This window comes from Amia ocellicauda, unplaced genomic scaffold, assembly GCF_036373705.1.
Source record: "Amia ocellicauda isolate fAmiCal2 unplaced genomic scaffold, fAmiCal2.hap1 HAP1_SCAFFOLD_74, whole genome shotgun sequence".
NCBI classification, from domain to species: domain Eukaryota; kingdom Metazoa; phylum Chordata; class Actinopteri; order Amiiformes; family Amiidae; genus Amia; species Amia ocellicauda.
Window position 1 is genome coordinate 366,831 of NW_027103001.1, and position 16,046 is coordinate 382,876.

Here is a 16,046-nt window from a genome sequence, read left to right on the forward strand (position 1 = left end):
GATTTCTGTTTGTTATTTATGATGAGAACCTTGGAGACATTGTCAAACGGTATGACCTATGAACTCTGTTCTATAATGATATATGTTCTGCTTAGTTAGCCTTTAAGATAACATAGTAATGACTTTCTAGCATGTATGGATGTATGTATGTATGTATATATATATATATATATATATATGTATGTATGTATGTCCAATTGCTTTGACAATACAAATGAATTGAATTGAGAGGAAGAGAGAGAGAGAGAGAGAGAGAGAAAGAGAGAGAGAGAGACAGACAGACAGACAGCTCAGCGATGACATCACGAGCCTCTCTCAGCTGACTGCTATGACATCACAGAGCACGTACATTCCGTTGCTTGTCGTCTGTCAACCACTCAGTCACTGCTAGCCAGACTGTCCCTAAGACAAAGTGTACAATACTTCAATTATATCTCCTCCAGACAGATAAAGAGTATTAAGAGCTACGATGAAGTTACCAAGGAGACGTAAAAAGCTTGCATCACCTGGTATTTCCTGGAGGTCACCCATCCAAGTACTAACCAGGCCCTGGCCCGTTTAGTTTCCAAGGTCTGACGAGATCGGGCACGTTCAGGACGGTGTGGCCGCAAGCCGAGATGCCTGGCTGCATGATGTCTCTTAAAGGCTGGCGGGTATTGACGGAACTGCCAGCAGAAAAAAAAGAAAAATAAAGGGAAATATACCAGTGCAGCAAAGGGTGTTGAAAGTAGCCAGGTACGTGTACAATTCTTCAATTATATCTCCTGGAGACAGAAAGAGAGTATTAAGAGCTACGATTAAGTTACCCAGGAGACGTAAAAAGCTTGCAGCACCTGGTATTTCTAGGAGGTCTCCCATCCAAGTACTGACCAGGCCCTGCCCCGTTTAGCTTCCGAGATCTGACGAGATCGGGCGCGTTCAGGATGGTGTGGCCGCAAGCCGAAAGGCCTGGCTGCATGATGTCTCTTAAAGGTTGGCGGGTATTGACGGAACTTCCAGCAAAAAAAAAAAAAGAAAAATGGATGGAAAAATATCAGTGCAGCAAAGGGTGTTGAAAGTAGCCGGGTACGTGTACAATTCTTCAATTATATCTCCTCCAGACAGAAAGAGAGTATTAAGAGCTACGATAAAGTTACCCAGGAGACGTAAAAAGCTTGCAGCACCTGGTATTTCTAGGAGGTCTCCCATCCAAGTACTAACCAGGCCCTGCCCCGTTTAGCTTCCGGGATCTGATGAGATCGGTCGCGCTCTGGACGGTGTGGTCGCAAGCAAGAGGCCTGGCTGCATGATGTCTCTTAAAGGCTGGAGGGTATTGACGGAACTTCCAGCAAAATAAAAAAGAAAAAAGAAGAATGGAGGGAAAAATATCAGTGCAGCAAAGGATGTTGAAAGTAGCCGGGTACGTGTACAATTCTTCAATTATATCTCCTCCAGACAGAAAGAGAGTATTAAGAGCTACGATAAAGTTACCCAGGAGACGTAAAAAGCTTGCAGCACCTGGTATTTCCAGGAGGTCTCCCATCTAAGTACTGACCAGGCCCTGCCCCGTTTAGCTTCCAAGATCTGACGAGATCGGGCGCATTCAGGACGGTGTGGCCACAAGCCGAGACGCCTGGCTGCATGATGTCTCTTAAAGGCTGGCGGGTATTGACGGAATTTCCAGCAAAAAAAAAAAAAAAAAAAAAAAATAGAAAAATGGAGGGAAAAATATCAGTGCAGGAAAGGGTGTTGAAAGTAGCCGGGTACGTGTACAATTCTTCAATTATATCTCCTCCAGACAGAAAGAGAGTATAAAGAGCTATGATGAAGTTACCCAAGTGACGAAAAAAGCTTGCAGCACCTGGTATTTCTAGGAGGTCACCCATCCAAGTACTGACCAGGCCCTGCCCCGTTCAGCTTCCGAGATCTGACGAGATCGGGCGCGTTCAAGACGGTGTGGCCGCAAGCCAAGAGGCCTGGCTGCATGAAGTCTCTTAAAGGCTGGAGGGTATTGACGGAACTTCCAGCAAAAAAAAAAAAAAAAATAGAGTGAAAAATACCAGTGCAGCAAAGGGTGTTGAAAGTAGCCGGGTACGTGTACAATTCTTCAATTATATCTTCTCCAGATAGAAAGAGAGTATTAAGAGCTACGATGAAGTTCCCCAGGAGACGTAAAAAGCTGGCAGCACCTGGTATTTCCAGGAGGTCTCACATTTAAGTACTGACCAGGTCCTTCCCCGTTTAGCTTCCGAGATCTGACAAGATCGGGCGCGTTCAGGAAGGTGTGGCCGCAAGCCGAGATGTCTGGCTGCATGATGTCTCTTAAAGGCTGGCGGGTATTGACGGAATTTCCAGCAAAAAAAAAAAAAAAAAAAATAGAAAAATGAAGGGAAAAATATCAGTGCAGCAAAGGGTGTTGAAAGTAGCCGGGTACATGTACAATTCTTCAATTATATCTCCTCCAGACAGAAAGAGAGAATTAAGAGCTGCGATAAAGTTACCCAGGAGACGTAAAAGCTTGCAGCACCAGGTATTTCCAGGAGGTCTCCCATCCAAGTACTGACCAGGTCCTGCCCCGTTTAGCGTCCGAGATCTTACGAGATCGGGCGCGTTCAGGACGGTGTGGCCACAAGCCAAGAGACCTGGCTGCATGATGTCTCTTAAAGGCTGGCAAGTATTGACGGAACTTCCAGCAAAAAAAAAAAAAAAAAAATAGAAAAAGGGAGGGAAAAATATCAGTGCAGCAAAGGGTGTTGAAAGTAGCCGGGTACATGTACAATTCTTCAATTATATCTCCTCCAGACAGATAGAGAGTATTAAGAGCTACGATAAAGTTACCCAGGAGACGTAAAAGCTTGCAGCACGAGGTATTTCCAGGAGGTCTCACATTCATGTACTGACCAGGTCCTGCCCCGTTTAGCATCCGAGATCTGACAAGATCGGGCGCGTTCAGGATGGTGTGGCCGCAAGCCGAGATGCCTGGCTGCATCATGTCTCTTAAAGGCTGGCGGGTATTGACGGAACTGCCAGCAAAAAAAAAAAAAGAAAAATAGAGGGAAAAATATCAGTGCAGCAAAGGGTGTTGAAAGTAGCCTAGTACGTGTACAATTCTTCAATTATATCTCCTGGAGACAGAAAGAGAGTATTAAGAGCTACGATGAAGTTACCCAGGAGACGTAAAAGGCTTGCAGCACCTGGTATTACTAGGAGGTCTCCCATCCAAGTACTGACCAGGCCCTGCCCCGTTTAGCTTCCGAGATCTGACGAGATCGGGCGCATTCAGGACGGTGTGGCCGCAAGCCGAGAGGCCTGGCTGCATGATGTCTGTTAAAGGTTGGCGGGTATTGACGGAACTTCCAGCAAAAAAAAAAAAAAAAAGAAAAATGGATGGAAAAATATCAGTGCAGCAAAGGGTGTTGACAGTAGCTGGGTACGTGTACAATACTTCAATTATATCTCCTCCAGACAGATAGAGAGTATTAAGAGCTACGATAAAGTTACCCAGGAGACGTAAAAGCTTGCAGCACCAGGTATTTCCAGGAGGTCTCCCATCCAAGTACTGACCTGGTCCTGCCCAGTTTAGCGTCCGAGATCTTACGAGATCAGGCGCGTTCAGGACGGTGTGGCCACAAGCCGAGAGGCCTGGCTGCATGATGTCTCTTAAAGGTTGGCGGGTATTGATGGAACTTCCAGCAAAAAAAAAAAAAAAAAAAAAAAAAAAAAAGAAAAATGGATGGAAAAATATCAGTGCAGCAAAGGGTGTTGAAAGGAACCGGGTACGTGCACAATTCTTCAATTATATCTCCTGGAGACAGATAGAGAGTATTAAGAGCTACGATGAAGTTACCCAGGAGACGTAAAAAGCTTGCAGCACCTGGTATTTCAAGGAGGTCTCCCATCCAAGTACTGACCAGGCCCTGCCCCGTTTAGCTTCCGAGATCTGACGAGATCGGGCGCGTTCAGGATGGTGTGGCCGCAAGCCGAGATGCCTGGCTGCATGATGTCTCTTAAAGGCTGGCGGGTATTGACGGAACTGCCAGCGAAAAAAAAAAAGAAAAATAGAGGGAAAAATACCAGTGCAGCAAAGGGTGTTGAAAGTAGCCGGGTACGTGTACAATTCTTCAATTATATCTTCTCCAGACATAAAGAGAGTATTAAGAGCTACGATGAAGTTCCCCAGGAGATGTAAAAAGCTGGCAGCACCTGGTATTTCCAGGAGGTCTCACATTTAAGTACTGACCAGGTCCTGCCCCGTTTATCTTCCGAGATCTGACAAGATCGGGCGCGTTCAGGACGGTGTGGCCGCAAGCCGAGATGTCTGGCTGCATGATGTCTCTTAAAGGCTGGCGGGTATTGACGGAATTTCCAGCAAAAAAAAAAAAAAAAAAAAATAGAAAAATGCAGGGAAAAATATCAGTGCAGGAAAGGGTGTTGAAAGTAGCCGGGTAAGTGTACAATTCTTCAATTATATCTCCTGGAGACAGAAAGAGAGTATTAAGAGCTACGATGAAGTTACCCAGGAGACGTAAAAAGCTTGCAGCAGCTGGTATTTCTAGGAGGTCTCCCATCCAAGTACTGACCAGGCCCTGCCCGGTTTAGCTTCCGAGATCTGACGAGATCGGGCGCATTCAGGACGGTGTGGCCACAAGTCCAAAGGCCTGGCTGCATGATGTCTCTTAAAGGCTGGCGGGTATTGACGGAACTGCCAGCAAAAAAAAAAAAGAAAAATAGAGGGAAATATACCAGTGCAGCAACGGGGGTTGAAAGTAGCCGGGTACGTGTACAATTCTTCAATTATATCTCCTGGAGACAGAAAGAGAGTATTAAGAGCTACGATGAAGTTACCCAGGAGACGTAAAAAGCTTGCAGCACCTGGTATTTCTAGGAGGTCTCCCATCCAAGTACTGACCAGGCCCTGCCCCGTTTAGCTTCCGAGATCTAACGAGATCGGGCGCATTCAGGACGGTGTGGCCACAAGCCGAAAGGCCTGGCTGCATGATGTCTCTTAAAGGTTGGCGGGTATTGACGGAACTTCCAGCAAAAAAAAAAAAGAAAAAAAGAAAAAAGAAAAATGGATGGAAAAATATCAGTGCAGCAAAGGGTGTTGACAGTAGCTGGATACGTGTACAATACTTCAATTATATCTCCTCCAGACAGAGAGAGAGTATTAAGAGCTACGATAAAGTTACCCAGGAGACGTAAAAGCTTGTAGCACTAGGTATTTCCAGGAGGTTTCACATTCATGTACTGACCAGGTCCTGCCCCGTTTAGCTTCCGAGATCTGACGAGATCGGGCGTGTTCAGGATGGTGTGGCCGCAAGCCGAGATGCCTGGCTGCATGATGTCTCTTAAAGGCTGGCGGGTATTGACGGAACTGCCAGCAAAAAAAAAAAAGAAAAATAGAGGGAAATATACCAGTGCAGCAAAGGGTGTTGAAAGTAGCCGGGTACGTGTACAATTCTTCAATTATATCTCCTGCAGACTGAAAGAGAGTATTAAGAGCTACGATAAAGTTACCCAGGAGACGTAAAAGCTTGCAGCACCTGGTATTTCCAGGAGGTCTCACATTCAAGTACTGACAAGGTCCTGCCCCGTTTAGCTTCCGAGATCTGACGATATCATGCGCATTCAGGACGGTGTGGCCGAAAGCCGAGATTCCTGGCTGCATGATGTCTCTTAAAGGCTGGCGGGTATTGACGGAACTGCCAGCAGAAAAAAAAGAAAAATAAAGGGAAATATACCAGTGCAGCAAAGGGTGTTGAAAGTAGCCGGGTACGTGTACAATTCTTCAATTATATCTCCTGGAGACAGAAAGAGAGTATTAAGAGCTACGATGAAGTTACCCAGGAGACGTAAAAAGCTTGCACCACCTGGTATTTCTAGGAGGTCTCCCATCCAAGTACTGACCAGGCCCTGCCCCGATTAGCTTCCGAGATCTGACGAGATCGGGCGCGTTCAGGATGGTGTGGCCGCAAGCCGAGATGTCTGGCTGCATGATGTCTCTTAAAGGCTAGCGGGTATTGACGGAATTTCCAGCAAAAAAAAAAAAAAAAAAAAGAAAAATGGAGGGAAAAATATCAGTGCAGGAAAACGTGTTGAAAGTAGCCGGGTACGTGTACAATTCTTCAATTATATCTCCTGGAGACAGAAAGAGAGTATTAAGAGCTACGATGAAGTTACCCAGGAGACGTAAAAAGCTTACAGCACCTGGTATTTCTAGGAGGTCTCCCATCCAAGTACTGACCAGGCCCTGCCCCGTTTAGCTTCCAAGATCTGACGAGATCGGGCGCATTCAGGACGGTGTGGCCACAAGTCAAAAGGCCTGGCTGCATGATGTCTCTTAAAGGTTGGCGGGTATTGACGGAACTTCCAGCAAAAAAAAAAAAAAAAAGAAAAATGGATGGAAAAATATCAGTGCAGCAAAGGGTGTTGACAGTAGCTGGGTACGTGTACAATACTTCAATTATATCTCCTCCAGACAGATAGAGAGTATTAAGAGCTACGATAAAGTTACCCAGGAGACGTAAAAGCTTGCAGCACCAGGTATTTCCAGGAGGTCTCACATTCATGTACTGACCAGGTCCTGCCCCGTTTAGCTTCCGAGATCTGACGAGATCGGGCGCGTTCAGGATGGTGTGGCCGCAAGCCGAGATGCCTGGCTGCATGATGTCTCTTAAAGGCTGGCAGGTATTGACGGAACTGCCAGCAGAAAAAAAAGAAAAATAAAGGGAAATATACCAGTGCAGCAAAGGGTGTTGAAAGTAGCCGGGTACGTGTACAATTCTTCAATTATATCTCCTGGAGACAGAAAGAGAGTATTAAGAGCTACGATGAAGTTACCCAGGAGACGTAAAAAGCTTGCAGCACCTGGTATTTCTAGGAGGTCTCCCATCCAAGTACTGACCAGGCCCTGCCCCGTTTAGCTTCCGAGATCTGACGAGATCGGGCGCGTTCAGGATGGTGTGGCCGCAAGCCGAAAGGCCTGGCTGCATGATGTCTCTTAAAGGTTGGCGGGTATTGACGGAACTTCCAGCAAAAAAAAAAAAGAAAAAAAAAAAAAAGAAAAATGGATGGAAAAATATCAGTGCAGCAAAGGGTGTTGACAGTAGCTGGATACGTGTACAATACTTCAATTATATCTCCTCCAGACAGAGAGAGAGTATTGAGAGCTACGATAAAGTTACCCAGGAGACGTAAAAGCTTGCAGCACTAGGTATTTCCAGGAGGTCTCACTTTCATGTACTGACCAGGTCCTACCCCGTTTAGCTTCCGAGATCTGACGAGATCGGGCGTGTTCAGGATGGTGTGGCCGCAAGCCGAGATGCCTGGCTGCATGATGTCTCTTAAAGGCTGGCGGGTATTGACGGAACTGCCAGCAAAAAAAAAAAAGAAAAATAGAGGGAAATATACCAGTGCAGCAAAGGGTGTTGAAAGTAGCCGGGTACGTGTACAATTCTTCAATTATATCTCCTGCAGACTGAAAGAGAGTATTAAGAGCTACGATAAAGTTACCCAGGAGACGTAAAAGCTTGCAGCACCTGGTATTTCCAGGAGGTCTCACATTCAAGTACTGACAAGGTCCTGCCCCGTTTAGCTTCCGAGATCTGACGATATCATGCGCATTCAGGACGGTGTGGCCGAAAGCCGAGAGGCCCGGCTGCATGATGTCTCTTTAAGGCTGGCGGGTATTGACGGAACTTCCAGCCAAAAAAAAAAGAAAAAAGAAAAATGGAGGGAAAAATATCAGTGCAGCAAAGGGTTTTGAAAGTAGCCGGGTACGTGTACAATTCTTCAATAATATCTCCTACAGACTGAAAGAGAGTATTAAGAGCTATGATAAAGTTACTTAGGAGACGTAAAAAGCTTGCAGCACCTGGTATTTCCAGGAGGTCACCCATCCAAGTACTGACCAGGCCCTGCCTCGTTAGCTTCCTAGATCTGATGAGATCGGGCGCGTTCAGGACGGTGTGGCCGCAAGCCAAGAGACCTGGCTGCATGATGTCTCTTAAAGGCTGGCGGGTATTGACGGAACTTCCAGCAAAAAATAAAAAATAAATAAAAAGAAAAATGAAGGGAAAAATATCAGTGCAGGACAGGGTGTTGAAAGTAGCCGGGTACATGTACAATTCTTCAATTATATCTCCTGGAGACAGAAAGAGAGTATTAAGAGCTACGATGAAGTTACCCAGGAGACGTAAAAAGCTTGCAGCACCTGGTTTTTCTAGGAGGTCTCCCATCCAAGTACTGACCAGGCCCTGCCCCGTTTAGCTTCCGAGATCTGACGAGATCGGGCGCATTCAGGACGGTGTGGCCACAAGCCGAAAGGCCTGGCTGGATGATGTCTCTTAAAGGTTGGCGGGTATTGACGGAACTTCCAGCAAAAAAAAAAAAAAAAAATGGATGGAAAAATATCAGTGCAGCAAAGGGTGTTGACAGTAGCTGGGTACGTGTACAATACTTCAATTAAATCTCCTCCAGACAGATAGAGAGTATTAAGAGCTACGATAAAGTTACCCAGGAGACGTAAAAGCTTGCAGCACCAGGTATTTCCAGGAGGTCTCACATTCATGTACTGACCAGGTCCTGCCCCGTTTAGCTTCCGAGATCTGACGAGATCGGGCGCGTTCAGGATGGTGTGGCCGCAAGCCGAGATGCCTGGCTGCATGATGTCTCTTAAAGGCTGGCGGGTATTGACGGAACTGCCAGCAGAAAAAAAAGAAAAATAAAGGGAAATATACCAGTGCAGCAAAGGGTGTTGAAAGTAGCCGGGTACGTGTACAATTCTTCAATTATATCTCCTGGAGACAGAAAGAGAGTATTAAGAGCTACGATGAAGTTACCCAGGAGACGTAAAAAGCTTGCACCACCTGGTATTTCTAGGAGGTCTCCCATCCAAGTACTGACCAGGCCCTGCCCCGTTTAGCTTCCGAGATCTGACGAGATCGGGCGCGTTCAGGATGGTGTGGCCGCAAGCCGAGATGTCTGGCTGCATGATGTCTCTTAAAGGCTAGCGGGTATTGACGGAATTTCCAGCAAAAAAAAAAAAAAAAAAAAGAAAAATGGAGGGAAAAATATCAGTGCAGGAAAAGGTGTTGAAAGTAGCCGGGTACGTGTACAATTCTTCAATTATATCTCCTGGAGACAGAAAGAGAGTATTAAGAGCTACGATGAAGTTACCCAGGAGACGTAAAAAGCTTGCAGCACCTGGTATTTCTAGGAGGTCTCCCATCCAAGTACTGACCAGGCCCTGCTCCGTTTAGCTTCCGAGATCTGACGAGATCGGGCGCGTTCAGGATGGTGTGGCCACAAGCCGAAAGGCCTGGCTGCATGATGTCTCTTAAAGGTTGGCGGGTATTGACGGAACTTCCAGCAAAAAAAAAAAAGAAAAAAAGAAAAAAGAAAAATGGATGGAAAAATATCAGTGCAGCAAAGGGTGTTGACAATAGCCGGGTACGTGTACAATTCTTCAATTATATCTCCTGGAGACAGAAAGAGAGTATTAAGAGCTACGATGAAGTTACCCAGGAGACGTAAAAAGCTTGCACCACCTGGTATTTCTAGGAGGTCTCCCATCCAAGTACTGACCAGGCCCTGCCCCGTTTAGCTTCCGAGATCTGACGAGATCGGGCGCGTTCAGGATGGTGTGGCCGCAAGCCGAGATGCCTGGCTGCATGATGTCTCTTAAAGGCTGGCGGGTATTGACGGAACTGCCAGCAGAAAAAAAAGAAAAATAAAGGGAAATATACCAGTGCAGCAAAGGGTGTTGAAAGTAGCCGGGTACGTGTACAATTCTTCAATTATATCTCCTGGAGACAGAAAGAGAGTATTAAGAGCTACGATGAAGTTACCCAGGAGACGTAAAAAGCTTGCAGCACCTGGTATTTCTAGGAGGTCTCCCATCCAAGTACTGACCAGGCCCTGCCCCGTTTAGCTTCCGAGATCTGACGAGATCGGGCGCGTTCAGGATGGTGTGGCCGCAAGCCATGATGTCTGGCTGCATGATGTCTCTTAAAGGCTAGCGGGTATTGACGGAATTTCCAGCAAAAAAAAAAAAAAAAAAAAGAAAAATGGAGGGAAAAATATCAGTGCAGGAAAAGGTGTTGAAAGTAGCCGGGTACGTGTACAATTCTTCAATTATATCTCCTGGAGACAGAAAGAGAGTATTAAGAGCTACGATGAAGTTACCCAGGAGACGTAAAAAGCTTACAGCACCTGGTATTTCTAGGAGGTCTCCCATCCAAGTACTGACCAGGCCCTGCCCCGTTTAGCTTCCGAGATCTGACGAGATCGGGCGCATTCAGGACGGTTTGGCCACAAGTCAAAAGGCCTGGCTGCATGATGTCTCTTAAAGGTTGGCGGGTATTGACGGAACTTCCAGCAAAAAAAAAAAAAAAAAGAAAAATGGATGGAAAAATATCAGTGCAGCAAAGGGTGTTGACAGTAGCTGGGTACGTGTACAATACTTCAATTATATCTCCTCCAGACAGATAGAGAGTATTAAGAGCTACGATAAAGTTACCCAGGAGACGTAAAAGCTTGCAGCACCAGGTATTTCCAGGAGGTCTCACATTCATGTACTGACCAGGTCCTGCCTCGTTTAGCTTCCGAGATCTGACGAGATCGGGCGTGTTCAGGATGGTGTGGCCGCAAGCCGAGATGCCTGGCTGCATGATGTCTCTTAAAGGCTGGCGGGTATTGACGGAACTGCCAGCAGAAAAAAAAGAAAAATAAAGGGAAATATACCAGTGCAGCAAAGGGTGTTGAAAGTAGCCGGGTACGTGTACAATTCTTCAATTATATCTCCTGGAGACAGAAAGAGAGTATTAAGAGCTACGATGAAGTTACCCAGGAGACGTAAAAATCTTGCAGCACCTGGTATTTCTAGGAGGTCTCCCATCCAAGTACTGACAAGGCCCTGCCCCGTTTAGCTTCCGAGATCTGACGAGATCGGGCGCGTTCAGGATGGTGTGGCCGCAAGCCGAAAGGCCTGGCTGCATGATGTCTCTTAAAGGTTGGCGGGTATTGACGGAACTTCCAGCAAAAAAAAAAAAAGAAAAAAACAAAAAAGAAAAATGGATGGAAAAATATCAGTGCAGCAAAGGGTGTTGACAGTAGCTGGATACGTGTACAATACTTCAATTATATCTCCTCCAGACAGAGAGAGAGTATTAAGAGCTACGATAAAGTTACCCAGGAGACGAAAAAGCTTGCAGCACTAGGTATTTCCAGGAGGTCTCACTTTCATGTACTGACCAGGTCCTACCCCGTTTAGCTTCCGAGATCTGACGAGATCGGGCGCGTTCAGGATGGTGTGGCCGCAAGCCGAGATGCCTGGCTGCATGATGTCTCTTAAAGGCTGGCGGGTATTGACGGAACTGCCAGCAAAAAAAAAAAAGAAAAATAGAGGGAAATATACCAGTGCAGCAAAGGGTGTTGAATGTAGCCGGGTACGTGTACAATTCTTCAATTATATCTCCTGGAGACAGAAAGAGAGTATTAAGAGCTACGATGAAGTTACCCAGGAGTCGTAAAAAGCTTGCAGCACCTGGTATTTCTAGGAGGTCTCCCATGCAAGTACTGACCAGGCCCTGCCCCATATAGCTTCCGAGATCTGACGAGATCGGGGGCGTTCAGGATGGTGTGGCCGCAAGCCGAGATGCCTGGCTGCATAATGTCTCTTAAAGGCTGGCGGGTATTGACGGAACTGCCAGCAAAAAAAAAAAGAAAAATAGAGGGAAATATACCAGTGCAGCAAAGGGTGTTGAAAGTAGCCGGGTACGTGTACAATTCTTCAATTATATCTCCTGGAGACAGAAAGAGAGTATTAAGAGCTACGATGAAGTTACCCAGGAGACGTAAAAAGCTTGCAGCACCTGGTATTTCTAGGAGGTCTCCCATCCAAGTACTGACCAGGCCCTGCCCCGTTTAGCTTCCGAGATCTGACGAGATCGGGCGCATTCAGGATGGTGTGGCCACAAGCCGAAAGGCCTGGCTGCATGATGTCTCTTAAAGGTTGGCGGGTATTGACGGAACTTCCAGCAAAAAAAAAAAAGAAAAAAAGAAAAAAGAAAAATGGATGGAAAAATATCAGTGCAGCAAAGGGTGTTGACAGTAGCTGGATACGTGTACAATACTTCAATTATATCTCCTCCAGACAGAGAGAGAGTAATAAGAGCTACGATAAAGTTACCCAGGAGACGTAAAAGCTTGCAGCACTAGGTATTTCCAGGAGGTCTCACTTTCATGTACTGACCAGGTCCTGCCGCGTTTAGCTTCCGAGATCTGACGAGATCGGGCGCGTTCAGGATGGTGTGGCCGCAAGCCGAGATGCCTGGCTGCATGATGTCTCTTAAAGGCTGGCGGGTATTGACGGAACTGCCAGCAAAAAAAAAAGAAAAATAGAGGGAAAAATACCAGTGCAGCAAAGGGTGTTGAAAGTAGCCGGGTACGTGTACAATTCTTCAATTATATCTCCTGGAGACAGAAAGAGAGTATTAAGAGCTACGATGAAGTTACCCAGGAGACGTAAAAAGCTTGCAGCACCTGGTATTTCTAGGAGGTCTCCCATCCAAGTACTGACCAGGCCCTGCCCCGTTTAGCTTCCGAGATCTGACGAGATCGGGCGCATTCAGGACGGTGTGGCCACAAGCCAAAAGGCCTGGCTGCATGATGTCTCTTAAAGGTTGGCGGGTATTGACGGAACTTCCAGCAAAAAATAAAAAGAAAAAAAAGAAAAAAGAAAAATGGATGGAAAAATATCAGTGCAGCAAAGGGTGTTGACAGTAGCCGGGTACGTGTACAATTCTTCAATTATATCTCCTGGAGACAGAAAGAGAGTATTAAGAGCTACGATGAAGTTACCCAGGAGTCATAAAAAGCTTGCAGCACCTGGTATTTCTAGGAGGTCTCCCATCCAAGTACTGAACAGGCCCTGCCCCGTTTAGCTTCCGAGATCTGACGAGATCGGGCGCGTTCAGGATGGTGTGGCCACAAGCCGAAAGGCCTGGCTGCATGATGTCTCTTAAAGGTTGGCGGGTATTGACGGAACTTCCAGCAAAAAAAAAAAAGAAAAAAAGAAAAAAGAAAAATGGATGGAAAAATATCAGTGCAGCAAAGGGTGTTGACAATAGCTGGATACGTGGACAATACTTCAATTATATCTCCTCCAGACAGAGAGAGAGTATTAAGAGCTACGATAAAGTTACCCAGGAGACGTAAAAGCTTGCAGCACTAGGTATTTCCAGGAGGTCTCACTTTCATGTACAGACCAGGTCCTGCCCCGTTTAGCTTCCGAGATCTGACGAGATCGGGCGCGTTTAGGATGGTGTGGCCGCAAGCCGAGAGGCCTGGCTGCATGATGTCTCTTAAAGGTTGGCGGGTATTGACGGAACTTCCAGCAAAAAAAAAAAAAAAAAAGAAAAATGGATGGAAAAATATCAGTGCAGCAAATGGTGTTGACAGTAGCTGGGTACGTGTACAATACTTCAATTATATCTCCTCCAGACAGATAGAGAGTATTAAGAGCTACGATAAAGTTACCCAGGAGACGTAAAAGCTTGCAGCACCAGGTATTTCCAGGAGGTGTCACATTCATGTACTGACCAGGTCCTGCCCCGTTTAGCTTCCGAGATCTGACGATATCATGCGCGTTTAGGACGGTGTGGCCGAAAGCCGAGAGGCCCGGCTGCATGATGTCTCTTTAAGGCTGGCGGGTATTGACGGAACTTCCAGCAAAAAAAAAAAGAAAAAAGAAAAATGGAGGGAAAAATATCAGTGCAGCAAAGGGTTTTGAAAGTAGCCAGGTACGTGTACAATTCTTCAATAATATCTCCTACAGACTGAAAGAGAGTATTAAGAGCTATGATGAAGTTACCCAGGAGACGTAAAAAGCTTGCAGCACCTGGTATTTCCAGGAGGTCACCCATCCAAGTACTGACCAGGCCCTGCCCCGTTAGCTTCCGAGATCTGACGAGATCGGGCGCGTTCAGGACGGTGTGGCCGCAAGCCAAGAGGCCTGGCTGCATGATGTCTCTTAAAGGCTGGCGGGTATTGACGGAACTTCCAGCAAAAAAAAAAAAGAAAAAAACAAAAAAGAAAAATGGATGGAAAAATATCAGTGCAGCAAAGGGTGTTGACAGTAGCTGGATACGTGTACAATACTTCAATTATATCTCCTCCAGACAGAGAGAGAGTATTAAAAGCTACGATAAAGTTACCCAGGAGACGAAAAAGCTTGCAGCACTAGGTATTTCCAGGAGGTCTCACTTTCATGTACTGACCAGGTCCTACCCCGTTTAGCTTCCGAGATCTGACGAGATCGGGCGCGTTCAGGATGGTGTGGCCGCAAGCCGAGATGCCTGGCTGCATGATGTCTCTTAAAGGCTGGCGGGTATTGACGGAACTGCCAGCAAAAAAAAAAAGAAAAAAGAAAAATGGAGGGAAAAATATCAGTGCAGCAAAGGGTTTTGAAAGTAGCCGGGTACGTGTACAATTCTTCAATAATATCTCCTACAGACTGAAAGAGAGTATTAAGAGCTATGATGAAGTTACCCAGGAGACGTAAAAAGCTTGCAGCACCTGGTATTTCCAGGAGGTCACCCATCCAAGTACTGACCAGGCCCTGCCCCGTTAGCTTCCGAGATCTGACGAGATCGGGCGCTTTCAGGACGGTGTGGCCGCAAGCCAAGAGGCCTGGCTGCATGATGTCTCTTAAAGGCCGGCGGGTATTGACGGAACTTCCAGCAAAAAAAAAAAAAAAAAAAAATGGAAAATGGAGGGAAACATATCAGTGCAGCAAAGGCTGTTGAAAGTAGCCGGGTACGTGTACAATACTTCAATTATATCTCCTCCAGACAGATAGAGAGTATTAAGAGCTACGATGAAGTTTCCCAGGAGACGTAAAAAGCTTGTAGCACCTGGTATTTCCAGGAGGTCTCCCATCCAAGTACTGACCAGGCCCTGCCCCGTTTAGCTTCCGAGATCTGACGAGATCGGGCGTGTTCAGGACGGTGCGGCCGCAAGCCAAGAGGCCTGGCTGCATGATGTCTCTTAAAGGCTGGCGGGTATTGACGGAACTGCCAGCAAAAAAAAAAAAGAAAAATAGAGGGAAATATACCAGTGCAGGACAGGGTGTTGAAAGTAGCCGGGTACGTGTACAATTCTTCAATTATATCTCCTGGAGACAGAAAGAGAGTATTAAGAGCTAAGATGAAGTTACCCAGGAGTCGTAAAAAGCTTGCAGCACCTGGTATTTCTAGGAGGTCTCCCATGCAAGTACTGACCAGGCCCTGCCCCATATAGCTTCCGAGATCTGACGAGATCGGGGGCGTTCAGGATGGTGTGGCCGAAAGCCGAGAGGCCCGGCTGCATGATGTCTCTTTAAGGCTGGCGGGTATTGACGGAACTTCCAGCAAAAAAAAAAAGAAAAAAGAAAAATGGAGGGAAAAATATCAGTGCAGCAAAGGGTTTTGAAAGTAGCCGGGTACGTGTACAATTCTTCAATAATATCTCCTACAGACTGAAAGAGAGTATTAAGAGCTATGATGAAGTTACCCAGGAGACGTAAAAGCTTGCAGCACCAGGTATTTCCAGGAGGTGTCACATTCATGTACTGACCAGGTCCTGCCCCGTTTAGCTTCCGAGATCTGACGATATCATGCGCGTTTAGGACGGTGTGGCCGAAAGCCGAGAGGCCCGGCTGCATGATGTCTCTTTAAGGCTGGCGGGTATTGACGGAACTTCCAGCAAAAAAAAAAAGAAAAAAGAAAAATGGAGGGAAAAATATCAGTGCAGCAAAGGGTTTTGAAAGTAGCCGGGTACGTGTACAATTCTTCAATAATATCTCCTACAGACTGAAAGAGAGTATTAAGAGCTATGATGAAGTTACCCAGGAGACGTAAAAAGCTTGCAGCACCTGGTATTTCCAGGAGGTCACCCATCCAAGTACTGACCAGGCCCTGCCCCGTTAGCTTCCGAGATCTGACGAGATCGGGCGCGTTCAGGACGGTGTGGCCGCAAGCCAAGAGGCCTGGCTGCATGATGTCTCTTAAAGGCTGGCGGGTATTGAC

The 16,046-nt window shown here is 46.4% G+C and overlaps 19 non-coding genes and 24 pseudogenes across 19 annotated transcripts; all 43 read right to left on the minus strand.

The window, feature by feature from the left end:
* Positions 1–494: 494 nt before the first annotated feature.
* Positions 495–613, minus strand: LOC136742386 (uncharacterized; annotated as a pseudogene).
* A 208-nt stretch (positions 614–821) lies between these two features.
* Positions 822–940, minus strand: LOC136742381 (5S ribosomal RNA). Its single transcript, XR_010814937.1, has one exon. It is a non-coding gene; the product is annotated as a 5S ribosomal RNA (ribosomal RNA).
* A 211-nt stretch (positions 941–1,151) lies between these two features.
* On the minus strand, positions 1,152–1,270 carry LOC136742440 (uncharacterized; annotated as a pseudogene).
* Positions 1,271–1,485: 215 nt separating this feature from the next.
* On the minus strand, positions 1,486–1,604 carry LOC136742609 (5S ribosomal RNA). The gene has a single exon (XR_010814980.1). It is a non-coding gene; the product is annotated as a 5S ribosomal RNA (ribosomal RNA).
* Positions 1,605–1,828: 224 nt separating this feature from the next.
* LOC136742339 (5S ribosomal RNA) lies at positions 1,829–1,947 on the minus strand. Its single transcript, XR_010814931.1, has one exon. It is a non-coding gene; the product is annotated as a 5S ribosomal RNA (ribosomal RNA).
* A 209-nt stretch (positions 1,948–2,156) lies between these two features.
* LOC136742471 (uncharacterized) lies at positions 2,157–2,275 on the minus strand (annotated as a pseudogene).
* A 219-nt stretch (positions 2,276–2,494) lies between these two features.
* Positions 2,495–2,613, minus strand: LOC136742348 (uncharacterized; annotated as a pseudogene).
* A 218-nt stretch (positions 2,614–2,831) lies between these two features.
* Positions 2,832–2,950, minus strand: LOC136742546 (uncharacterized; annotated as a pseudogene).
* A 211-nt stretch (positions 2,951–3,161) lies between these two features.
* LOC136742438 (5S ribosomal RNA) lies at positions 3,162–3,280 on the minus strand. Its single transcript, XR_010814943.1, has one exon. It is a non-coding gene; the product is annotated as a 5S ribosomal RNA (ribosomal RNA).
* A 214-nt stretch (positions 3,281–3,494) lies between these two features.
* On the minus strand, positions 3,495–3,613 carry LOC136742388 (uncharacterized; annotated as a pseudogene).
* Positions 3,614–3,841: 228 nt separating this feature from the next.
* LOC136742415 (5S ribosomal RNA) lies at positions 3,842–3,960 on the minus strand. The gene has a single exon (XR_010814940.1). It is a non-coding gene; the product is annotated as a 5S ribosomal RNA (ribosomal RNA).
* Positions 3,961–4,170: 210 nt separating this feature from the next.
* On the minus strand, positions 4,171–4,289 carry LOC136742488 (uncharacterized; annotated as a pseudogene).
* A 221-nt stretch (positions 4,290–4,510) lies between these two features.
* On the minus strand, positions 4,511–4,629 carry LOC136742431 (uncharacterized; annotated as a pseudogene).
* Positions 4,630–4,839: 210 nt separating this feature from the next.
* LOC136742604 (5S ribosomal RNA) lies at positions 4,840–4,958 on the minus strand. The gene has a single exon (XR_010814975.1). It is a non-coding gene; the product is annotated as a 5S ribosomal RNA (ribosomal RNA).
* A 224-nt stretch (positions 4,959–5,182) lies between these two features.
* On the minus strand, positions 5,183–5,301 carry LOC136742536 (uncharacterized; annotated as a pseudogene).
* A 536-nt stretch (positions 5,302–5,837) lies between these two features.
* LOC136742344 (uncharacterized) lies at positions 5,838–5,956 on the minus strand (annotated as a pseudogene).
* A 218-nt stretch (positions 5,957–6,174) lies between these two features.
* LOC136742393 (uncharacterized) lies at positions 6,175–6,293 on the minus strand (annotated as a pseudogene).
* A 214-nt stretch (positions 6,294–6,507) lies between these two features.
* On the minus strand, positions 6,508–6,626 carry LOC136742401 (uncharacterized; annotated as a pseudogene).
* Positions 6,627–6,834: 208 nt separating this feature from the next.
* LOC136742392 (5S ribosomal RNA) lies at positions 6,835–6,953 on the minus strand. The gene has a single exon (XR_010814938.1). It is a non-coding gene; the product is annotated as a 5S ribosomal RNA (ribosomal RNA).
* Positions 6,954–7,177: 224 nt separating this feature from the next.
* Positions 7,178–7,296, minus strand: LOC136742491 (uncharacterized; annotated as a pseudogene).
* Positions 7,297–7,840: 544 nt separating this feature from the next.
* Positions 7,841–7,958, minus strand: LOC136742408 (uncharacterized; annotated as a pseudogene).
* A 221-nt stretch (positions 7,959–8,179) lies between these two features.
* LOC136742568 (5S ribosomal RNA) lies at positions 8,180–8,298 on the minus strand. Its single transcript, XR_010814955.1, has one exon. It is a non-coding gene; the product is annotated as a 5S ribosomal RNA (ribosomal RNA).
* Positions 8,299–8,507: 209 nt separating this feature from the next.
* LOC136742402 (uncharacterized) lies at positions 8,508–8,626 on the minus strand (annotated as a pseudogene).
* Positions 8,627–8,834: 208 nt separating this feature from the next.
* Positions 8,835–8,953, minus strand: LOC136742324 (5S ribosomal RNA). Its single transcript, XR_010814917.1, has one exon. It is a non-coding gene; the product is annotated as a 5S ribosomal RNA (ribosomal RNA).
* A 218-nt stretch (positions 8,954–9,171) lies between these two features.
* On the minus strand, positions 9,172–9,290 carry LOC136742331 (5S ribosomal RNA). Its single transcript, XR_010814923.1, has one exon. It is a non-coding gene; the product is annotated as a 5S ribosomal RNA (ribosomal RNA).
* A 225-nt stretch (positions 9,291–9,515) lies between these two features.
* On the minus strand, positions 9,516–9,634 carry LOC136742325 (5S ribosomal RNA). Its single transcript, XR_010814918.1, has one exon. It is a non-coding gene; the product is annotated as a 5S ribosomal RNA (ribosomal RNA).
* Positions 9,635–9,842: 208 nt separating this feature from the next.
* On the minus strand, positions 9,843–9,961 carry LOC136742403 (5S ribosomal RNA). Its single transcript, XR_010814939.1, has one exon. It is a non-coding gene; the product is annotated as a 5S ribosomal RNA (ribosomal RNA).
* Positions 9,962–10,179: 218 nt separating this feature from the next.
* On the minus strand, positions 10,180–10,298 carry LOC136742358 (uncharacterized; annotated as a pseudogene).
* Positions 10,299–10,512: 214 nt separating this feature from the next.
* On the minus strand, positions 10,513–10,631 carry LOC136742448 (uncharacterized; annotated as a pseudogene).
* A 208-nt stretch (positions 10,632–10,839) lies between these two features.
* On the minus strand, positions 10,840–10,958 carry LOC136742374 (uncharacterized; annotated as a pseudogene).
* A 225-nt stretch (positions 10,959–11,183) lies between these two features.
* Positions 11,184–11,302, minus strand: LOC136742481 (uncharacterized; annotated as a pseudogene).
* A 210-nt stretch (positions 11,303–11,512) lies between these two features.
* Positions 11,513–11,631, minus strand: LOC136742405 (uncharacterized; annotated as a pseudogene).
* A 209-nt stretch (positions 11,632–11,840) lies between these two features.
* LOC136742461 (5S ribosomal RNA) lies at positions 11,841–11,959 on the minus strand. The gene has a single exon (XR_010814945.1). It is a non-coding gene; the product is annotated as a 5S ribosomal RNA (ribosomal RNA).
* A 224-nt stretch (positions 11,960–12,183) lies between these two features.
* Positions 12,184–12,302, minus strand: LOC136742538 (uncharacterized; annotated as a pseudogene).
* Positions 12,303–12,510: 208 nt separating this feature from the next.
* Positions 12,511–12,629, minus strand: LOC136742508 (5S ribosomal RNA). The gene has a single exon (XR_010814949.1). It is a non-coding gene; the product is annotated as a 5S ribosomal RNA (ribosomal RNA).
* A 226-nt stretch (positions 12,630–12,855) lies between these two features.
* LOC136742614 (5S ribosomal RNA) lies at positions 12,856–12,974 on the minus strand. Its single transcript, XR_010814985.1, has one exon. It is a non-coding gene; the product is annotated as a 5S ribosomal RNA (ribosomal RNA).
* Positions 12,975–13,198: 224 nt separating this feature from the next.
* On the minus strand, positions 13,199–13,317 carry LOC136742551 (uncharacterized; annotated as a pseudogene).
* Positions 13,318–13,867: 550 nt separating this feature from the next.
* Positions 13,868–13,985, minus strand: LOC136742605 (5S ribosomal RNA). The gene has a single exon (XR_010814976.1). It is a non-coding gene; the product is annotated as a 5S ribosomal RNA (ribosomal RNA).
* A 224-nt stretch (positions 13,986–14,209) lies between these two features.
* On the minus strand, positions 14,210–14,328 carry LOC136742482 (uncharacterized; annotated as a pseudogene).
* A 216-nt stretch (positions 14,329–14,544) lies between these two features.
* Positions 14,545–14,662, minus strand: LOC136742598 (5S ribosomal RNA). The gene has a single exon (XR_010814969.1). It is a non-coding gene; the product is annotated as a 5S ribosomal RNA (ribosomal RNA).
* Positions 14,663–14,882: 220 nt separating this feature from the next.
* Positions 14,883–15,001, minus strand: LOC136742332 (5S ribosomal RNA). Its single transcript, XR_010814924.1, has one exon. It is a non-coding gene; the product is annotated as a 5S ribosomal RNA (ribosomal RNA).
* Positions 15,002–15,211: 210 nt separating this feature from the next.
* LOC136742478 (uncharacterized) lies at positions 15,212–15,330 on the minus strand (annotated as a pseudogene).
* A 550-nt stretch (positions 15,331–15,880) lies between these two features.
* Positions 15,881–15,998, minus strand: LOC136742606 (5S ribosomal RNA). Its single transcript, XR_010814977.1, has one exon. It is a non-coding gene; the product is annotated as a 5S ribosomal RNA (ribosomal RNA).
* Positions 15,999–16,046: the final 48 nt, after the last annotated feature.